This window comes from Somniosus microcephalus, chromosome 13 (assembly GCF_052327205.1).
Source record: "Somniosus microcephalus isolate GS21.2 chromosome 13, FLI_Smic_1.0, whole genome shotgun sequence".
In the NCBI taxonomy this organism is placed as follows: Eukaryota; Metazoa; Chordata; class Chondrichthyes; order Squaliformes; family Somniosidae; genus Somniosus; species Somniosus microcephalus.
The window spans coordinates 126,187,079-126,201,181 of NC_140999.1; the positions used below are offsets into that span (position 1 = coordinate 126,187,079).

A 14,103-nucleotide genomic window follows, 5' to 3' on the forward strand; every position below is an offset into this window, starting at 1 on the left:
GGGATTTTGATCTTGCCAGCTAGGTATACTTCGGGTGCCTCATACTGCAGTTGCAGTATTGGTTCCAGACAGTGAGTGCCTGTTTAGATTCCTGGCTCCAATTTGATTTCTACCAGCCAGGAGAGAGTTTGTTTTTTACGTCTTTAGACCTATGTGTAGAGCCCTGCTCCTGACTATTAAGAGTGCCAATGGAAACGCTCGCACTATCAATGCCTTTAAATAAGATCCGAGTAAGTGTAAAATGTGCAAAGGAGCCCTCCACTGTTTTTATAGAATCATAGAATAGTACAGCACTGAAAGAGGCCAGTTGGCCCGTCGAGTCCACGCCTGATCTTTCGAAGAGCAACTCAGTTAGTCCCACTCCCCCACTCTTTCCCCATATCCTCGCAATTTTTTCTCCTTCAAGTATTTATTTGAGGGCTCCTATTGAATCACCATCCACCATTCTATCAGGTAGTGTATTTCAAATCCTAACCACTCATTGCATAAAAAAATTTGAACCTGGTTTAATACTGCACTGCAGTTATATTCTATGTGGTTTCCAATCCAGCTGCTATGAGCCTGCCTACACTAGGGGGGTCTCACATTGATCCCCTCTAGAGTCTGATTGGGACCTGACTCCTGGGTTATGCAGTCTCTTTTCTGTGTAGCAGAAACCACTTAGCAGTGACACTAAAGCCGCAGCTTGAAGAAACTCCGAGTATTGTTTTATATAGCGAGCTTTAGAATGAGTGTGAATGTTCACAAGAAAAGATTAGAAGATTTCCAGCGCATATTTCAGTGCTAGCCTACATTTAGTAATTGTGTTTAGAGTGCGCAGTCAGGCACATAATGGAGAATGATCTGGAATTTCCTTAAAAACCGGCAGAACCTGCTATACTCATCAATTTTAAAATCTCAACAATCTGCTGAACCAATTTGAAAAAAATAGTTAATAGTGGATGCTGGGAATATAGAGGCAGAGCAGTAGAGTACAAACCTACAGAGGTTATGCTTAGACTTTACAATGGAAAAGTCAGTCTCCATGGGCAGTACTGTAGGATTCGCAAAATTGAACTTTATATTATAAAGGGTCAAATGGAAGAAGAGGCCATGATTGTTAAAGACTGTTTTAAGAGAAGCCCAGAAAAAGGGGCATACAAAATGGCCACCATACCATGTGACCGGCTCATTGGGACATAATTAAATGGTTCCTGCAAATCCTCAGAGAGCTTTGTGGATTCAACCCACAGTAAGTTCTGGAAGCCATTTCTGAGAGAACAAAACTAGACCCCCACACAGACATATGGAATAGATGCAGAGCCAGTCAAGATTGGCCTGGAGACAGAGGCCATCTAAATGTTGACCCAGACAAAAGGGGACAATTTCATATTCATGAGAACAGCACCAAGGACTAGATAACGAGATCAGCAGGACATTAAAAACAATGAAGGTCATTCCCGACCAGAGATGGGCCTTTACCGGCCATCTAAAATATTTTAAAATATAATAACTACCCCGCTGTGCTCACAGCCCACCAAAAGTTAAACAAAGACTAACCTGATTTTGGGCGGGAAGTGGAAGCTTCTGAAGGAAAAGTATAATTGGAAGAGGAGTGGTTGTTGAGAGAGTGGAATTCGGGAGTTGAATTCGGCGGTTGTTGAGTTGAGTTGGAGTGGAGTCGGAGCTTCTTCGGAGCGGTGGGGTGAGCCTCAGCTTTTCGAGCTCAGCCCTGGAGCGTTGGCAGCCGGTCTAGCTTTTGAGCTGGGTAAAGAGGAGCTGGTTTGGGAGAAGATCAGCGAAATCCTCTCCACCATCGGAGGAAGAAGAAGAAGACTAAGCCGCCATCAAGAAGACCGCTCGAGCCGGCGTCCCGCCCCGGGGTCAAACATCGGGAGATCATCGACCAACCCCGGGCCGTTGACGAAAACGAGAGGCCCTCTCCTGACTCGGGAGAATAGACAAAAATAAACTGAAGAAACCTATATGAAGGCCAGCCCAAGGCTCCGCCAACGATCCTCGACCCCGCCGACATCCAGAACCAGCCGGTGTCCAGCCGCCCCCGACCCCCACCTCAAGAGAGGTGTGGCGCAGCTCGCTGGGGCTCCACGACCCATGTGGAGACGAAACGCCTGAAAGGATCAAACGCAGACTGGTTCAAAACCTTGCACTTCCTAGTTGGATTGGTGAGCATGTTTCTGGCCCTTCACAATCAGATCTAGATAGGTTTAAGGGGGTGGACTTAAGGGTACAATTAACATGAGTTGTTGTCCCTCGATGTTCCGTGTGTTTCCTTATTTCATGATGATCTTTGTAGAGTATAAGATGCCTGTATTTGCCTTTGTTAGTATTGTGTCATTATGATTTGTTTGTTTTTCCCTCCCATGTACTCTCTTATCTGCTTGCATTTGATTTATTTTTCCTTATGCAATAAAATTTCATTTCGTTTCACCAAACTTGGTCTACAAGAGTTTTCTCTACATTGTAGTTCCTGCCCCAAAGTCCAGAGTATAGAATCTAAGGGGCGAGTGGGTCGAACCACTCAAGGTTTTACTGTGCAAGGGAGAGAGGCCTCTAGAGAGAGAAACCGCTGCGATCTAAAACCCCTTACAGAAAATGGCGACCACAGCAGGACTCTGGCAGCAGGATTGCAATGTAGTAGATCCGAGTTTGAATGGTCGAAATGCAATGGATGAGAGGATAGCGGTTATGTCTTTGACAAGGTAAATCTCACTAAGCAGTGGATTTCCGATCTCATACTGGATGGGCGTCCGGTGGACGCAGCCATCAGGTGGACAGAGAGCAAAGAGCATAAGAAGTCAGTGGAGAAGGCAGTGTGGCTGATGTGTTACAAGAAGCAGGTCCAGATCTTGGACTGGGTCGTTGCAGCACAGGCAGCCAGGATCACAACCCAGGCAGCAGAGATAGAGGAAAAGGCCATGGGTGGGGAAAAACTCATCACAGCGCTTCACGCGCTGAATCAGGAATGCCAAGTGGTAGCTAGTCAACATCAGGCTAGGACAGAGTACCTGGAGTGCCAGGTTACTGAGGCAAAGATTAATGAAACGAGGGTCCGGGAAAGAAACGCCCGTCTCGCACAACAGTTAAGAGCGCAGCAGGAGAGAGTAGTGGAGGTTAAGGCAGCTTACAAGCTAGCCCTCGAGCACGGGTTTGAGAGCACAGACCACGGCCCCTGCCAAAAGACCATAGAGGACCTAAGACCGGCCCTGGTTAATGCAAAAGGCATGGTGTGTCTCATCAGCCCGAAAGCCAGTCACATGGACTTTTTAAAGGAATCAAAACAGCCGATTTCAGCTGAGGTAGTTGTGGTACCAGCCACCGAGCCCTCAGCACCGCCGAGCTATAGCGAGACTTGGCCGGAAAAACAGGGGGTGGTAAAAGAGGAGGTAGCCGAGGTGGAATGTGAGAAAGAACAACCACTGGTAGCAAAGCCGGGACCTGCACCAATGTGTCCCGCTCGGCACCAGAGGTTCGGTCCCAACGCCGCCAATGGCGATGTCGGACCCCACCAGAGCCAGCTCGTGGTGCCCTACGCTGCCCCGCAATTAAGGTCCATGGCGAGCCACCTCACATGACTCACAGTAAAGGGAGATCCCTCGATTCATTTCAGGGAGATAGAGGAAACAGCAGCCATTAATGACTGTGATGAACAGGAACAGGTGAAACTGTTGCTTTTCTCCCTGGATTGCACAATCCTTCAGTGCCTCTCAGATGAGAGTAAAAGGGGACGGAAAGGGTATACGGATCTCAGGGAGGAAGTTTTAGAAGTGATGGGAGTGGACAACGGTCGTCTGTTCGACCGTGTAGAAGGGACCGTGCAGCTATCTGGAGAACCCCCACGGGTTTTCGCAGAAAGGCTGTGGCCAGTGTATCGACGCAGCTGTCCGGGTATGCCTGAATGGGCTGCAATGAGCGATGAACAGCGGGTTCATTGGCTCCGTTGCTTGGTTACCAACAGCTTGCCAGAGATACGGGCCCTAGCCAGGTCTTGGTTTGATCCCCAAGGTCACGGTGTCATGGAGGAGACGGTACTCCGTCAGTTAAATGTTGCGTACAAGAATTGTAGAGGTCAGGAAACACCTCCCCAGAAGGGAAAGGCGCATGAGGCAAAACCCGCAGCCCCAAGCAAGAAGGAGTGGCGTCAGGAGGGGAATCGCCCTGTCCAAGCCAAGCTCAATTGCTACGGGTGTGGGAAGGATGGACATTGGCGCAAGGACTGTAGAAATCAGTGGAAGGATAATAAAGGGAAATTTCCCACAGCCCAAGCCCAAGCCCAGACCGCTGCCCCAGCACCAGCCCAAACTCAAGCCGTAGCTCCTGCCCCAGCACAAGGAGCTGGTGCAGTTATGGATCCCGATGCGATTGAATCAATCATAGAGAGAAGTGGTCTCTGATGATTTCACAGGGGAAAATAGCTGTCACCACCGGTCTTGTCGTGCCCAAAACCCCGACCATTGTGCCCAAATGACGAGAGTCGGTGCAGCCCGTCTACCTGTGTGTGCTGCGATATGATGTATGGAGACGACCCCTCGTGGAGATGGAAGTGGAGGAGGTAAAAGGGACCTATCTGTTGGATACGGGAGCATCGTGCACCGTAATCCACGCAGATAACCCCACCGCCTCGCCTCTGTCCACCGGGGTCCCATACCTCCTGTCGGGCTTTACGGGCGAAGAACAGGCTGGTGCACATTCCCTCCCCCTCTCCATTCGTTTAGGACCACTCCGCACCACGTGGAAGTGTACACTAATGAAGTGGGAAGTGGGAGGTGGAACGGAAGTCCTGGGGTCTGATTTCTTGGTGGCCCACAGGATCCACGTGGACCTGAGAAATCATTGTCTCTGGGGAGCGGGTACGAATGTGGAAGAGATATTGGGCTAGATTTTCAGTATAGACAGTTTTGGGACGCTAACCTTAGCGCCCGCCCGAAGTTAGCGCCCGCCCCAAAGTAGCGCCCCGTTGCCGGAAATTCAGTGGCTTCGCCCTAAGAGGTTGGTGGAGCGCTAAAAGAGGCGTTCCACTACTATCTTTAGGCGCTAAGCCGGCGGTGCAGAGCGCAGCGCCCGAGCTCGGGCGCAGCGCACGGCAGACACTCTGGTGCCAGTGAGCTCTTAAAGGGGAAGGGTGCATGTGTTTTTTTCGGAGGAGGAGGAGGAGGAGGTGGTGGTGGTGGTGGTGGTGGTGGCCGGAAACATAAATACACCGTTCACAACAACACACTGGATCCTTCCACACAACACATGCAGACTGCCGTTTATAGTGCAGGAGGAGTGCCCTTTAATTTGCGCTCCCCAGGGTGTGTTGCATTCCATTTTACAAACGCTCTGGACGCCAGCCGCACAATGGGGCGGTCCGACTGAAGTTTGGATTCGGGGCGGCCAAAGGGCGTTGCACGAGGATGTGACGTCATTTTCTGCGCGCGCATCCGGGCGGCCGCTAAACTTTGCGCCGGCGCTAACGGGCAACTTAATTTGGGGCGGGGCGCAAACTGCGCTGCGCCCGGGCGCTACACGAATAGCGCCCGAAAATCACTTCTCTTAAGGCGCTAACTGCTGGCGCAAGCAACTGAAAATCTAGCCCAGAGAGTGTTAAGGAAAACCCAATGAAGGCGTGGGTTGGCCGGCGAGAAGTAAAATTCTTGGGTCTAACCCTATGCGCTGGCGAGAGAGCCGTAGACCAGGAGGATAGACCGGAATCGGTGAAAAATCCACCGGTCCACGCCAGTCGCGCAGCAGAGGTGTCCCGACGCAACAAGTGGTTTCACATAAGACGGTGCAAACTGTTTAAACCGGGTGCAAGAGCATCATCAACTGAAGCCAGGCCTGAGGATAAAGATCCTCAGCCTGAGGCGTGCGATGAGTGACAGACCACACAAGCTGGCGTTGTAGCCTGCTTGGAAGGAGAAGCTGTCCCGCCCACCTGGGGGGAGGCTTCCCCTATGGCCTGGGACTCGGACGAGGAGGGGCCTGAACAACAAGGTCCCACCCTCGGCGCAATTCTGGAGGAGGTGGAGTCGGAGGACGGAGGTCCCGCCCTCGACTCGAGCGTGGGGGAGATAGAAATTGGGGGCGGAAATCCTCCACCTGTAGGGACAGGTGAGGAGGAGTCGTCTGCCACAGACCCAAATCCCAAAGGGGTGGAGCCTGAGGGGAGGGAGCCGAAGCCCACAGTCGTGGAAGAGCCACGGGCTGTGAGAGCTAAGGTCCCACCTGAAGCTCCACTCGCTAAGGGAGCCACGCCCAAGGTACCTTTTCGCAGGTCGACTCGAACGCTTCAGCCAGTAAAACCTTGGCCCGAGTCCCCCGCTCCCAGTAAACGCCGACTTGAGAAATCCTTGACAAAACGCAGTCCCCAATTAACAGCAAAAGGCTGCGGGGAACCCAAGCCACAGGTCACTGCAGCCCCGCCACAGGGAACGGCGAGTTGCAGTCCAATCAGGGATTAGGCAAGCCGCCCGGGGACGGGCGGCGCTGTACGTAAGTTAAGTTTAAGTTTAAGTTTAAGGTGTGTAAATATTAAGGTGATTAGAGTTTAATAGTTTTGAAATCTGCCCAGTATGTGTGTAGTTTGGATTGAGGTCGAAAGACCCGATCATGCCGTCACCCAAGCCAGAATCTCTCGGGAGCCTGGCTATATTGTTTAATCTGTTACAGGAGCCAGAAACGATGAGAGGGATCCTCGTCACGTTCATGACGATCGGATGGAGCTGGGCCTATCGGGGCCGCACCAAGGACTCCACAATTTACGGGTGCTCTGGCAACAGAGGCCCTGTCGCGACTGATGGAACCGGCCCACTGGACGCTGAAGAGACTGCTGTCTACTTCCATGAAGGGAGATGGCCAGGCTGGCTGGGGTCGAACTCTACTGAATACTCCAGCCAGACGGGGTTCGCATACAGAGAAACGTCTCTGATGTTCCCCAGGGTGCGGATCATTGCACCCAGGATAAGTGTCACAGTGGGGAAGAAGATCTGCCTGGTGTGTCATGGACGGGTACCTTTGCATCGTTGGTGGTGGCTGCGCAAGTTGAGCAGCACCATGAAGAACTCCACTGTGGAGTGGGAGAGACTGGGTAACAAAACCCATCGGACTATTACGGGAACTCATTGGGGGTTGAGTGTCTGTTGGGACAAATGGTGGGAACCAGATGAGGGGATCTACGTCTGTATGTGGGGTTCAGAACGCGCTTGCCCCACAGGCGTCTCCATCTTTTTCCAAAGACAGTGACAGGATGCTGGACAAGGAATGAGGTGGGATGTCAGCACACAAGCGTGCGGAGTCCCATACTCTCAGATTCCAGTAAACGCCACTGAGCTCATCACCCGACCCCGCAAGCCCCTGCCCACAATTCCGGTAGCAAAAGCCCTCAAGGAAGGGTGCCCCACCACAACAAAGGGACCCGGGAACGGATTAGTATTAGTACCCACAGGTCAGGTACTGTACCAAGGGGTCCACTACGCGGTGGCTTTGGTGATTTTAAACCTCACCGAGGTACGATTGCCAGAGTGGTGCACCAGGGAAATGGAGTAATTATACCAGGTCCTGTTAACAAACATGTTTAAACAGTTTTACGACTTCGAATTTGCCGATGTCGACAGAGCCGAATTGTACACCACACCACATGAGATCTTGGACAGAGTAGGGAGACAAAGAAGGGGTGCAGTAAATGATATTTTCACAGCTTTTAATACAGGATCTTCCGTCATCAACACACTGGATGATGTGGAGCTGCAAACCCAGATCAATGGTTTGAAAACACAGTTGAGAAAGATACTGACTGATGAGAATAACGTAGTGGGTTCTGAGTTACACGAGGACCAGGCCATGACACTACACTTAAAAGAGATAATAGCTGAGCTAGAGCAACACGCCAAAACGGTAAATGCTCTCATTAGGGAGGAACGGAGCGCGTCCGATCAGGCTGCGCAGAACGAAGCTTGTGTGCTATACGGGGCGTGGTTACTGGGCACGGGGCGTGGTTACTGGGCGAGGGCCGCAGTAACATGGAGGATTTAAAACAAGGTTTAGCCCCCTCCTGGATCAGCAACAAGCACCTCGCAGCCCTCCACCCTTTTGAGAATGCATTGAGTCCGTGCCAGCTCAGACTAGGTTCAGAGGCCTACCCAGTCCTGATGGACTGTGGACGGTCTAATCACACCATTATGGGGAGTGGTAAGAATGCCGGTGATGGGAAAGACAGCTAAACCCGTCCCGGTATACAGGGTGGAGAACATTGGAGTCATTCAGTGGGGTGCACACATTCGCTACACAGGGGTCCCACCTTACGTCATTCGATGGGAGCATGCAATGACGGGTACCGACCTCTCGGGGTGCCGGAGCCGGGGAGCACACATCATCCTGTGTCCCCAGCACTTGAATGCCCATTCAAAACCACAGTGCGGGTTCAGAACTGCTGGCGCGAAGCCTATAAATTGCACCATGGAGGCAATGGCACAAGGCCATGTGCCCCCGCAGGTGGCATATATAGGAGGTGGGACATACTGTGCCACCACTGCAGCGCCCCACTACCAGCATGAACAGCACGATTGGTGTCCGGTCAGTGACAGCAGCTTCTGTTTCAAGCCCAGGGCAGAAGTTCAAGTGGCCCAAGAGCAAATTGTCCCCATCCCTGAACCTTCCACTGTTCACATCACTGTTAAAGAGAATTTCACCGATCTGCAGCGATTAGTTGCACATTTTGGGTATATCATTCCCCCTCTCCCTGAACACCTCACCAAGATATTAAAAGCCGTTGTTGTTTCACAGAAACACTTCTACACGCTGGAGTAGAAGACTTTAGAGATAGGGGCAGACATATTGGACATAGTGACCCCACCGTGGTGGGACCTGTTCACTAATATAGAAGTCCCTTCTTGGATTAGGATAGCCTCCCACATTCTTGTAGTGTGCCAGGTTGTCATTGTAGTTTATTTACTGTTTGTACACTGTAAAAAGGTCAAACATTCGCAAAAGTATGAGAATAGAGGGGAATGGAGGGAGCATTATGTGCGGGTAGAAGAAGAGACACCCGTTTAGATTTTTGCTGCTGTGTATAAAGTTAAAGTTTTCCCTCCCTCCTCTGTATTATTTTTGATATGTATTCATGTGCATTGTAATTTTCGTGTGTGTACTTTATTTTCTTATTGCATTTGAATTAGATGTGTTGTTATTATTAAAAGATAGTGTGTATGTACCAGGTGATGTAGGGGTATAAGGCCCCCCTCCACACCTGGAAGTAAGTTGTCAGATTTTAACTCCAAGGTGTTGCCATCTGTAGATGCTCAATGTACACTAGATATTTTTCTGAAATGGGAAATGCATGTGTCGTGGGGTCATAGATAGGTAAATACTGGGGATGGTTTGATTGTGGAAAGTCAGAAAATTTTGCTCACCCAGAATTATGATACTTCAAGCAAGTTACAGTATCATCAGGGGAGAGTGTAGGATTCGCAAAATTAACTTTATATTATAAAGGGTCAAATGGCAGAAGAGGCCATGATTGTTAAAGACTGTTTTAAGAGAAGCCCAGAAAAAGGGGCATACAAAATGGCCACCATACCACGTGACCGGCTCATTGGGACATTTTAAAATGGTTCCTGCGAATCCTCAGACAGCTTTGTGGATTCAACCCACAGTAAGTTCTGGAAGCCGTTTCTGAGAGAACGAAACCAGACCCCCACACAGACATATGGAATAGATACAGATCCAGTCAAGATCGGCCTGGAGACAGAGGCCATCTAAATGTTGACCCAGACAAAAGGGGACAATTTCATATTCATGAGAACCGCACCAAGGACTAGATAACGAGATCAGCAGGACATTAAAAACAATGGAGGTCATTCCAGACCAGAGATCGGCCTTTACCAGCCATCTAAAATATTTTAAAATATAATAACTACCCCGCTGTGCTCACAGCCCGTCAAAAGTTAAACAAAGACTAACCTGATTTTGGGCGGGAAATGGAAGCTTCTGAAGGAAAAGTATAATTGGAAGAGGAGTGGTTGTTTAGAGAGTGGAATTCGGGAGTTGAATTCGGCGGTTGTTGAGTTGAGTTGGAGTGGAGTCGGAGCTTCTTCGGAGCGATGGGGTGAGCCTCAGCTTTTCGAGCTCAGCCCTGGAGCGTTGGCAGCCGGTCTAGCTTTTGAGCTGGGTAAAGAGGAGCTGGTTTGGGAGAAGATCAGCGAACTCCTCTCCACCATCGGAGGAAGAAGAAGAAGACTAAGCCACCATCAAGAAGACCGTTCGAGCCGGCGTCCCGCCCCGGGGTCAAACATCAGGAGATCATCGACCAACCCCGGGTCATTGACGAAAGCGAGAGGCTTTCTCCCAACTCGGGAGAATAGACAAAAATAAACTGAAGAAACCTATATGAAGGCCAGCCCAAGACTCCTCTGACCAGGGTTGAGCCGACGATTCTCGACCCCGCCGACATCCAGAACCAGCCGGTGTCCAGCCACCCCCGACCCCCACCTCAGTAGAGGTGTGGCGCATCCAGCTGGGGCTCCACGACCCACGTGGAGACGGAATGCCTGAAAGGATCAAACACAGACTGGTTCAAAACCTTGCACTTCCTAGTTGGATTGGTGAGCATGTTTCTGGCCCTTCACAATCAGATCTAGATAGGTTTAAGGGGGTGGACTTAAGGGTATAATTAACATGAGTTGTTGTCCCTCGATGTTCCGTGTGTTTCCTTATTTCATGATGATCTTTGTAGAGTATAAGATGCCTGTATTTGCCTTAGTTAGTATTGTGTCATTATGATTTGTTTGTGTTTTTCCCTCCCATGTACTCTCTTATCTGCTTGCATTTGATTTATTTTTCCTTATGCAATAAAATTTCATTTTGTTTCATCAAACTTGGTCTACAAGATTTTTCTCTACATTGTAGTTCCTGCCCCAAATTCCAGAGTATAGAATCTAAGGGGCGAGTGGGTCGAACCACTCAAGGTTTTACTGTGCAAGAGAGAGAGGCCTCCAGAGAGAGAAACCTCTGCGATCTAAAACCCCTTACAGTACAATACTCAATTTTGGCCACCATATCTCACAAAACATGTGCAATACCTGCATTGGACAGGAGATGAACAGAAAGTTGAGTGTGAAGGGATGAGCTTGAGGAAAGATTGAAGAAACTCGGGCTCCGCTGTCTGGAGAGACTGTGGTTTAGTGGGGACATCATCAAAGTGTATAAAATATTAAATGCGAGAGTTTAAATCAAGCAAGAATATTAATGAGAACTGGGAGAGTAGGGCCAGAGGATATTAATTTAAATTATTGTAAAGTAAATTTTGAAGATGGTAGGAGGACTTCTTACTCAAACAGTGGTGAGTGAGTGGAGAAATCTGTGGCAGAGATGAAACATTAAGGTTGTTTGAAATACAGCAGATGTTACAATGGGAGAATTAGGGTACAACAGGAATGAACTTCAAAGGGCCAAATGGCCTATTCTCATCCTTTGCTTTATTTTCTCTTCTCGTTTCTTTGCTTTCATTCTTCACTAAGCTTTTGCCCCTTTTTCTGTACAAGTCTTTCATTCCTTTTACTTTTGATTCTGCTCTTTCCTTCTCTTTCAAAATGTCTTTTGTTTTCTCCACCCCACCCAATGATCTGAGTAGAAACCCAGAGTGCTATCAGCATAAGCGTCCCAGTCATTGACAGTGACCTCTTCAATGAGTGACCGGCTACCATAAAATCAGGTGGGAGATTGGAGAGCCAGGCTGGAGAGCGATACAGATGATAGAGAGGTTTAAACATCAGCCAGAAAACTTATCCTGCTGGTGAAAATGCTGATGCTGGGATGGAAGGTTTGAACTAAGCCTGCCTAAAAATGTTTGAAGGAGATGAAACAATCCTTTAAAACTAAACATTTTGTATTACAAAGTGGTATATTTAAGCAATATACGTCTTCCCAGAATCCCAGAATCCCAGAAACCCCACAGTGCAGATAGAGGCCATTTCGGCCCATCGAGCCTGCACCGACACATATCCCACCCGATCCCCGTAACCCCTACACCAACACATATCCCACCCTATCCCCGTAACCCCACGTATTTAATCCCCCTAACACTAAGGGTCAATTTTATCATAGCCAATCAACCTAACCCGCACATCTTTGGACTGTGGGAGGAAACCGGAGCACCCGGAGAAAACCCACGCAAACACGGGGAGAATGTGCAAACTCCACACAGACAGTCGCCCGAGGCCGGATTCGAACCCGGGTCCCTGGTGCTGTGAGGCAACAGTGCTAACCACTATGCCACCGTCTTATTTATACCTATTTATGAAAGTGACAAAATTAAGTTAAAATTTCATAATGCCAGTGTAGAAAGGGTGGAGAGCAGCTGCTGGATGCTGTATGTAAGTATATATACACCATGGCATTGCTCATAGTGAGTTGGAATGGCATGATGGGGAATGTGTGATGGGGAATGTGTGACTAAGAGTGTTACTAGTATAACACTTAAATGAAGTGCATGCCATATGCAAAAGTTTCAATATATTTCTAGTATATTACAATATATTACCCAGTCAGTCAATGATTATACTTTTTTCTATATACAAGATGGTGACAGAGATAGTGCAGAAATTTTCTCCATAGTGCCAACTACTGGCTAAAGTCTGCAACTACAGGTAACTGTTTACATACAAGATTTCCATTCTAAATGTTTATATAGGTACTTTCAATGTTGAATGTTGACATTAAAAAGATCATGACAACAGGAAATTGGACAGCGTTAGATAGATAGATAGATAGATAGATAGATAGATAGATAGATAGATAGAAAGAAAGAAAGAATAGCAAGATAGATAAAAAGAATAGCAAGATAGATAAAAAGAATAGCAAGATAAAATCCAAAATAACAACAGAGTAGGCTGGAAAAACTCAGCAGGCCAGGCAACATCTGTGGAGAGAGAAACAGAGCTAGCGTTTCAGGTTGAAGACCCTTCGTCAGAACTGAGAAAAAAGCAGGAAATGAAATGGATGAAAAAGCAACTTTGGGGGCTGGGAAATGGGGAGGGGATGAAAGAACAAAAGGGAAGGTCTGCGAGAGGTGAAGAGACATTAAGAGATATTCAAGACGAGATGAGGTGGTAATAGGACAGGTAAAGAAACAAAAGATGGCTCTAGATGAAGTGTGAAATGCGCTGGCAGAATGAAAGACAGCTGACATGTGGGAGAGAAAAAAAAAGGAAAAGGCACAAACCAAAAGTGTGGAAAAATTTAAATAAAAATATGATAGGGGCCGAGGTTATGATCTGAAATTGCTGAACTCGATATTGAGTCCGGAAGGCTGTAAAGCACCTAATCGGAAGATGAGGTGCTGTTCCTCGAGCTTACGCTGAGCTTCCGTGGAACAATGCAAGAGGCCGAGGACGGTGAAGCCTGAGTGGGAATGGTGCGGTGAATTGAATGTCCAACGTGATCCCACTACCAAACGCATCTTCCCCTCCCCTCGCCTTTCAGCATTCCGTAGGGACCGCTCCCTCTGAGACACCCTAGTCCACTCCTCTATCACCCCCAGCACCTGTTCCCCTTCACCCGGCACCTTCCCGTGCAAGGGCAGGAGATGCTACACATGCCCTTATACCTCCCCCCTTCCCACTTTCCAGGGCCCCAAACACCCCTTCCAGGTGAAACAGCGATTTACTTGTACTTCTTGCAATCTAGTATACTGTATTAACTGCTCACGATGTGGTCTCCTCTACATTGGGGAGACCCAACGCAGATTGGGTGACCGCTTTGTGGAACACCTTCATTCAGTCCGTAAGGGTGACCCCGAACTTCCGGCTGCCTGTAATTTCAATTCACCGCTCCATTCCCACTCAGACCTCACCGTCCTCAGCCTCTTGCATTGTTCCGCGGAAGCTCAGTGTAAGCTCGAGGAACAGCACCTCATCTTCCGATTAGGCACTTTACAGCCTTCCAGACTCAATATCGAGTTCAACAATTTCAGATCATAACCTCGGCCCCTATCATATTTTTATATATTTTTTATCCACACTTTTGGTTTGTGCCTTTTCCTTTTTTTTCTCTCCCACATGGCAGCTGTCTTTCACTCTGCCAGCGCATTTCACACTTCATCTAGAGTCATCCTTTGTTTCTTTACCT

General features: G+C 48.7%; 1 long non-coding RNA gene across 1 annotated transcript in view; it reads right to left on the reverse strand.

The window, feature by feature from the left end:
* Nucleotides 1-1,983: 1,983 nt before the first annotated feature.
* The window catches only part of LOC147108585 (uncharacterized), a 38,366-nt gene continuing 26,246 nt past the window's right edge, over nt 1,984-14,103 (reverse strand). The window contains exons 2-3 of the long non-coding RNA XR_015080614.1: nt 9,940-10,526; nt 1,984-2,111 (exon numbers count right to left, since the gene is read on the reverse strand). This is a non-coding gene — a long non-coding RNA (uncharacterized LOC147108585). The remainder of the gene's footprint in view (nt 2,112-9,939; nt 10,527-14,103) is intronic.